Raw genomic sequence first — 7,500 nt, 5'->3', positions numbered from 1 at the left:
AATGCACTGAAAATCGATATTCATTTCTGAAATATCAGAAAAAACACTGGCAAAGCTGTTTTCATTCCCAACACATATAGTAATATATATATATTTCTGAAGCGTTTAAAAAAACACTGCACAGCGATATTTATATCTGGAACAAACACCTAATCCTGAAGTGAATATATTTGAAAAAAAAAAAAAACAAAAAAAAAAAAAAACGTAAAAGCTATGATTACTTCTGAAGCGCTTTTATTTTCTTTAACAAACACCGTGAATGCGAACCGTTTAGAGCGCAAACGACGACTGAAATGAAGGAGAACCGATGAAACGCACGAATTTATCCAAGAAGAAGAAGAAATTAGGAAGAAGAAAAAATAGATTCAACAACGAGCGATTGGTATTCGCGTCGTGTCTCTGTGGCCGCCACAAAGTGACTACTAGACTGACTAGTCCTCTTGCACTCACAATACATGCGAACCTAAAGCTTTCTTTATGTTTGTTTTGTTTTGTTTTCCTTATGGGATACGAACCTAATTTTTTATAGCTACGAACCTAAAGCTTTTTGTTTTGCTCTTATGGGATACGAACCTAATTTTTTTGGCTTGTTTTTTTTATAGCATTCGAACCTAAAGCTTTTTTTTCGATTTGCTTCTTATGAGCTACGAACCTTTTTTTCGCTTTTTTATAGCATACGAACCTAAAGCTTTTTGTTTTGCTCTTATGGGCTACGAACCAAATTTATTTTTTTGGCTTTTTTGTTGCATACGAACTTAAAACATTATATTTTTCTGCTTTTCTTATAGCATGGGAGCTTGACTTTTATTGTGTAGCATACGAACCTAAATATATATATATATATATATATATATATATATATATATATATATATATATATAATATATATATAATATATATATATAGCTTTTGTTATAGCATTCGAACTTGAAGTTTTTTCCTGTTTTGCTTTATGCTATATGAACCTGAAATAATAATATACGTATATATTTTCTTGTTTTCCTTTTGTCATACGAGCTTAAACTTTTTCTTTTGCTTTACTTATGGCAAACTAATCTAAAACATTTTTTGTTTTTACTTGATTATGTCTTAAACCTAACATATTAAGAGATTTTTCATGGCATACGAACATGACATTATTTTGCTTTTTTTTAATGGCATACGAACCAATATATTTTTGCTTTGCTTACTGTATGGCATATGGCCACGAATGTCATACGAACCTAAACAGTTTTGTTTTGATGACTTTGCTACATACGAACATAAACTATTTTTTTTTTTAAATTATTTTTTATGTTATATGAACCTAAAATCTGTTATTTTTTTTTCTGTGACATACTAAACTAAACTCTTTTCATTGTCTCACGGAGCTATATTATCATGGTTATTTTGCTTTCTTTATTTTTGTTTAATCATTTCCTTGTTATTCTTTGTAACCTTTTAATTAATTTCATCACGTAAAATCCCTTCTTTAAGGAGTAGGGAATATTTACAAAAAAAAGAGGAAAAAAAAAGAGAAAAAAAAAAAAGCTCCAGTAAGCGAGGAAACGCTACACGACATTACAAATTGCTATTTGATACATTCTCGCATCAATTGGCGTTTCCGGTTTAGGACGGGCCGGGCCAGGAGGCGAATTTACTCCCAACCAGTGCCACCTCCTCCGTCTCGTCTTATCGCGGGGCTGAGTGCCACCCCACCACCATCATCAGCTGACAGTGCCAGATCATACCCACACGCTTTTCGTGCCCCCTCTTCTTGACATTCTCTCTTTCTCTTCTCCATAGATATAGCCTAAGTGAGGTAGCGGGGCAGAGCCACAGTGACAGAACGTACCCACATGCTGTTCGTGCTCCTCTCTCTCTCTCTCTCTCTCTCTCTCTCTCTCTCTCACTCTCAGAGATATATAACTTGAATGAGGTAGATAATTTTTTTTATTTCTGATTCTTTGTTTCTACAGATATATGTCTTGAATGATATTAGTCTGAATGAGGCAGTTTTTTTGTTGTTGTAATTTTTCCTTTATTTTTTTCTCTCTCTCTCTTTCATAGATGTATATCAGGAATGAGGTAGAGTTTTTTTTGGTGTATTTTCTCCTTCTCTCTCTCTCTCTATTTTCTATAGATATCTAAATTGTATGAAGTAGAGATTTGTTTGTGCTTTCTCTCTCTCTGTCTCTCTCTCTTCTATAAAATATAGCAAGAGGTTTTTCCTCATTTTTTTAATGTTCGATAAAGCGTGACGTCACTGGGAATTTCGGGTGGGCCAGCTTGTTTTTATCGTAGTCCTTATCGTTTGCACTCACTCACCAGTTTGATTTGTAAGTCATAAGTAATGATGATGTGCAAGCACTCGGATACAGAAGCATATACATACATACATATGTACATATGTATATATATACATAATATATATATATATATAAATGTGTGTGTATATATACATACATAAGTACATGCATATATATAAATAAATACATACACACACACATATATATATATAGATATATATTATTATATATATATATATATATATATATATATCTATATATATATATATATATATCTTAATATATAGAGAGAGAGAAGAAGGAAGGAGAGACGAGGAGAGAGAGAGAGAGGAGACTTACACTCATTTATTCATTTATTTTCTATATCAAAGGAAGAGAGAGAGGAGAGGAGAGAGAGAGAGAAGAGAGAGAGAGACTGACGCCAATGAGCGATCCGAGAATCCGTATTGACGAAAGAGAAGAATCTTGCATCGGTCTCTCGCAAAATTCTCGTGAAACTTCCTCGAAATTTGTCCGACTAATTAAGAAATGAAGTTTGCCAGATCATTTTTTTTTTTTTATTGACAATCCTTAATACTTTTCCCCCCAACGGTCCGTAACGAACCGGTTTGAAGTTTCGCTATTTGCCGTCGTTGTATCGTAATTTGCTTCGACGGCTTCACAATATTTTCCAATTTTCCCTCCCCTCTCCTCCTCTTTTGGTCAGAGGCGCGCCTGCCATCTGTCTGTCTGTCAGGCACTTCGTTATTATGTGCCCGTCGAAAATTGTAATGGTCTGTGTTCGTCTCAAAATAGTAGGTTATGTATACAATAATAAAATATATATATATATATATATATATATATATATATATATATATATATAAATACACATATATACATGTGAATTTGTATCACAACACAGTGATTCATATACCTGCATTAAGCTACAAATGTCCTTTAATATCCAATTCGAATTGGATATCAATGCAAAAATATACATATATATATAATATCTCTCTCTCTCTCTCTCTCTCTGCTCTCTCTCTCTCTCTCTCTCTATAATATATATATATATATATATATATCTATATATAGCTATATATACTGTTTCAGCAACTGCTTAAACTTGATCAATATCCAAGTTAATTTCTTCTGGGCTACTCTAGGAATAAGACCCCGTGCTAGCATTGGGCCAGTTTACTCTACTCACTCACTCTCTCTCTCTTTCTCTTTATCTCACACACAACAAAGACACAAGTAAAATCTTTAGCCATCTCTTATTCTGGTTGTTTATCAACGAATTACATCAAAAGCGTTTACGTGATTTTAAAAAGTTTCTTTTCTTAACTGAATGGCAACTTAAGACTTACTGAGAGATTACAATAATAATAATCATAACCCAATGATATGTGAATAAACTGATGATATATGAACCCATAATATTTATGAAGGGTTTTGAGTTGAAAAACATCGTCCGCGGAAAGTTCTAGACAGTGGACAACATTAATCATAATAAATTTAATAAATTTGGCTAAAGAAAGATGATAGTTGGAAAGAATATAAAAAATAAATTGAATAAATTTGGCTAAAGAAAGATGAAAGTTGGAAAAAATATAAAAAAGAAAGCCTTTTACAATTTGGTGACTTGTAAAGACTGTGTCTGAGCTTTCAAGGAATAATGTATTTATATATATGTATATTTATCTTTTGCCCAGGCCTCATGCATTTATTTATATGTATAAATTGGTCGTTGAACTATTAAATGTATGCATGCATGACGTATGCTGAAACATCATATCAAATTGAAATGTCTGAATGCTAAAGAAGGTTTCTCAATTCTGACGAAATATGTAATCACCAAAAAAAAAAAAAAAAAAAAAAAAACAAAAAAAAAAAAAAAACAAAAAAAAAAAAAAAAAAAAAAAAAAAAAACTCCTTCTCTTTCATCTCCGTGAAGACCAAATTTTTTTTATTTTCTTTACAGCTTTTTTTTTTTCATTTCAAATCTACCTGCTGCTTTGCTGCTAAAGGATGATTTTTTAAATTTTTTCATTTTTTATCTCTTGTTTTGAAAGTTTCGGAAACTGAATTTTTCCTTTTTATTTTTAAGTTTCTAAATCTAGTTTTTCTTTTTAGCTTAGAATTTATTTGCTAAGTTTCTAAATTTATTTTTTTCCCTTTTATTTTTAAGTTTCTAAATCTAGTTTCTTTTAGCTTAGATTTTTTTTTAAGTTTCTGAACTTAATTTTCATTGCAGGTTCATAACCTGATTTTATTTAGTTTCTAAATCTGGTCTTTATTATGGTTTTGAAAGCTGATTGTTTTTAGTTTATACATTTTACTTAATTTTTTATTTTTTTCAAGTTTCGAAATCTGTTCTTTTTTAAAGTTCCGAATTCTGATTTTTTTCTTTTTCAATTTTCGATTTTTTTTTTTTTTTTTTTTACTCAAAACCTAGTTTTTTTTTTTTTTTTATCTTACTCTCTTCCAGATTTCGAAATCTCGTTCCAGTGTTTGCCCGGCGCCTTTGTCAATGGGAGTAATTTCTTGAGAACACGGGATAAAGGACGTCACTTGGACGATAAATCCTTCTGTGCATAAGGAAGGGAGAGGAAGGGATTTTGGTAGGGGGGAGGGGTATGGGCCGACCCCATAAGGGGATTACCACCCCCCTTCGACCTGAAAGATTTTACGATTGGCTTTTTCAGTTCGTTTGGCTGTGACGCAACTCCCCATTACCCCTGGAGACTCCTCCCTCTCCCCTCCCCTTCCCCCAAGAAGACCCTCTCCCTCCCATAGAAGCCCTTCCCCTTTCCCTAAAGGCTCCGCCCCTTTCCCTCGAAACCCCTCCCCTTTCCCTAGAGGCCCCTCATCTTTCTCTAAAGTCTCCTCCCCTTTCCCTAGAAACCCCTCCCCCTTTCCCTAGAGGCCCCTCATCTTTCCCTAAAGGCTCCTCCCCTTGCCCTAGAGGCCCCTCATCTTTCCCTCGAAACCCCTCCCCTTTCCCTAGATGCCCCTCCCCTTTCTCTAAAGTCTCCCTCCCCTTACCCCGAGAAACCCCTCCCTCCCTTTCCCTAGAGGCCCCCTCATCTTTCCCTAAAGGCTCCTCCCTTGCCCTATAAAACTCCTCCCCCCCTTTCCCTCGAAACCCCTCCCCTTTCCCTAGATGCCCCTCCCCTTTCTCTAAAGTCTCCTCCCCCTTTCCCCTAGAACCACTCTACTCCTTTCCCTAGAGGCCCCATACCAATTCCCTTTTTTCTCTTCCTTCTCCCCCTTTCCCTAGAGGCCCCTCCCCTCTCCCATGCCTTTTCCTTAAAAGCCCCTCCCCTCTCCCTTCCCCTTCCCTAGCAGCCTCTCCCCTCTCCCCAGGCAAGCTGAAAGATCCTAGATTGGCCTTTTCCGTTTCGTTTCTTTTTGTTTGATTTTGCTCCTCATTTATTCTCTGTTTTTCTCTGTCTCTTTCTCTCACTCTCTCTTTGAAGGAACTCGCTTATAAATGGATCTTGTTAAATCCTTTCCCTGAGGGATTTAATTGTGTTCTCGCCTGGATTACTTAAATAAATAACTCATGCTTTTAATTCTTTAGGGGTGAAGTTGCTGGCCTTACATAGCTACGGGTCCCTCATAGTCCTAAGTAGTCTGTTACGTACCTGGTCATTATTCAACTGCTATGGGTTGTAAACATGATTAAAACGATGTCCTATATAACAAGATATTTAGAAAGTTGAGAGAGAGAGAGAGAGAGAGAGAGAGAGAGAGAGAGAGAGAGAGAGAGAGAGGAAAAAACCCCTTCTCTTAATCGCGTAGTAGAGATTACAAAAGGGGAAAAAAAATCTCGCCTAATGTACCAAGGTGAAAAAAAAGGTATAAAAAAACACAATTTTAAACCAAGGGAATAATCTTAAGTCCCCCTCCCCCCCCCCGCCTCTCTCTCTTTCTCTCAGCCCCCCTTCCCCTTCCCCCAAACAAACCCTTTTGTGTTTGTAATACAAGCGCTCTCCAGAATAATTAGGACGCCATTGTGTACATAGGTGTTGTTCAAGAAGTAAACAAAGAAAGGCGTCAAGGACAGCTTCACGAGATGTTGGGTGGCTGGCCAAATCTTTCTCTCTCTCTCTCTCTCTCTCTCTCTCTGCTGTAAGAGGGGTTTAATCTATGTGTATTTAGATCAGTTAGTTTGATGCGATTCAACAATATACTTGTTGCTTTCGTTTCTCTCTTTCTCTCTCTCTCCCCCTCGAGCACTTTTTTGTTTTTTCCTTTCTCTCTCTCTCTTGAGAGAGAGAGAGAGAGAGAGAGAGAGAGAGAGACTGCTGAAGATAGAGAAAGAAAATGTGCTTCAAAGAGAGAGAGAGAGAGAGAGAGAGAGAGAGAAACTTATTCTCTTGAGAATAATTCTTGTTCCTCTCTTTCCATGTCTCTCTCTCTTGGGAGCACTTATTATTCCTCCCCCCCCCCCCCCGCCCCCCCCCCCCCCCCCCCGCCTCTCTCTCTCTCTCTCTCCCTCTCGGGGAGCACTTTCTTCTTCTCTTTCTCTCTCTCTCTCTCTTGAGAAGCACTTTCTTGGCAAATGAGAAGGGGCCCCATTCTCCCTGTATTCTACAGGTATTCTTCATTAGTGGCGCAAGTTAGAAAGGCCCGCTGTTTGAATGGGTGAAATATGTGCGCTCCAGGATACTTACTGTCGTTTGATGTCTTTAGTCAGCTTTGGTCAAAGATGAAAAGGGTCCTTTATGAAGAGTCTCATTTCCCTTTTATTTAATTTCTTATTATCTTTTGATGCTGGACAGGGCAATGGAGATGTAATGGAGATTAAGATAATAAAAGCTATGCCCCTTAACACCATTTTTCTTCGAGTATACTTTTGTTAGAGGCTTTTATTTTGATGTTTTTTGTCATTTTTTTTCCGTTGGACTGTATAGAAGATTAGAAGAAATAAAAGCTATATTTTAACATCTTTTTTCTAGTATGCTTTTTGTTAGATGCAGAGGTTATGCGAGAAAGATTATCCTCCATATAATTGAGCTCTTGGAGTTATTACAATTATTATCCATATATTTTTTCTTTTCTTACATTGATAAAGTCACCTATAATAAAGGCAATTTATAAAAAGATATATAAAAAAAAATTCAACAGCAGTTAATAAAATAAAATTTTATGAATGTATACTGATAAAATTACCATGAAAATAGAAGATATTTATGAAAAATATATATTTTTTCATTTATGT

General features: G+C 35.7%; 1 protein-coding gene across 3 annotated transcripts in view; it reads right to left on the bottom strand.

Moving 5' to 3' along the window:
• The window catches only part of LOC135214010 (uncharacterized), a 141,659-nt gene that overhangs the window by 120,918 nt on the left and 13,241 nt on the right, over positions 1–7,500 (bottom strand). The window contains exon 1 of one of the 3 annotated variants that reach the window (XM_064248114.1): positions 222–306. The exons of 1 other annotated variant lie outside the window; for it this stretch is intronic. The gene's annotated coding sequence lies outside the window, so the exon portion shown is untranslated. Of the gene's footprint in view, positions 1–221; positions 307–7,500 lie in introns of those variants that run through there. One more of the 3 variants, XM_064248112.1, reaches the window with a different exon arrangement.

This window comes from Macrobrachium nipponense, chromosome 43, assembly GCF_015104395.2.
Source record: "Macrobrachium nipponense isolate FS-2020 chromosome 43, ASM1510439v2, whole genome shotgun sequence".
Classification (NCBI taxonomy): Eukaryota; Metazoa; Arthropoda; class Malacostraca; order Decapoda; family Palaemonidae; genus Macrobrachium; species Macrobrachium nipponense.
The sequence above is the reverse complement of the archived record's forward strand: the minus strand, read 5'-3'. Positions and strand labels throughout refer to the sequence as shown.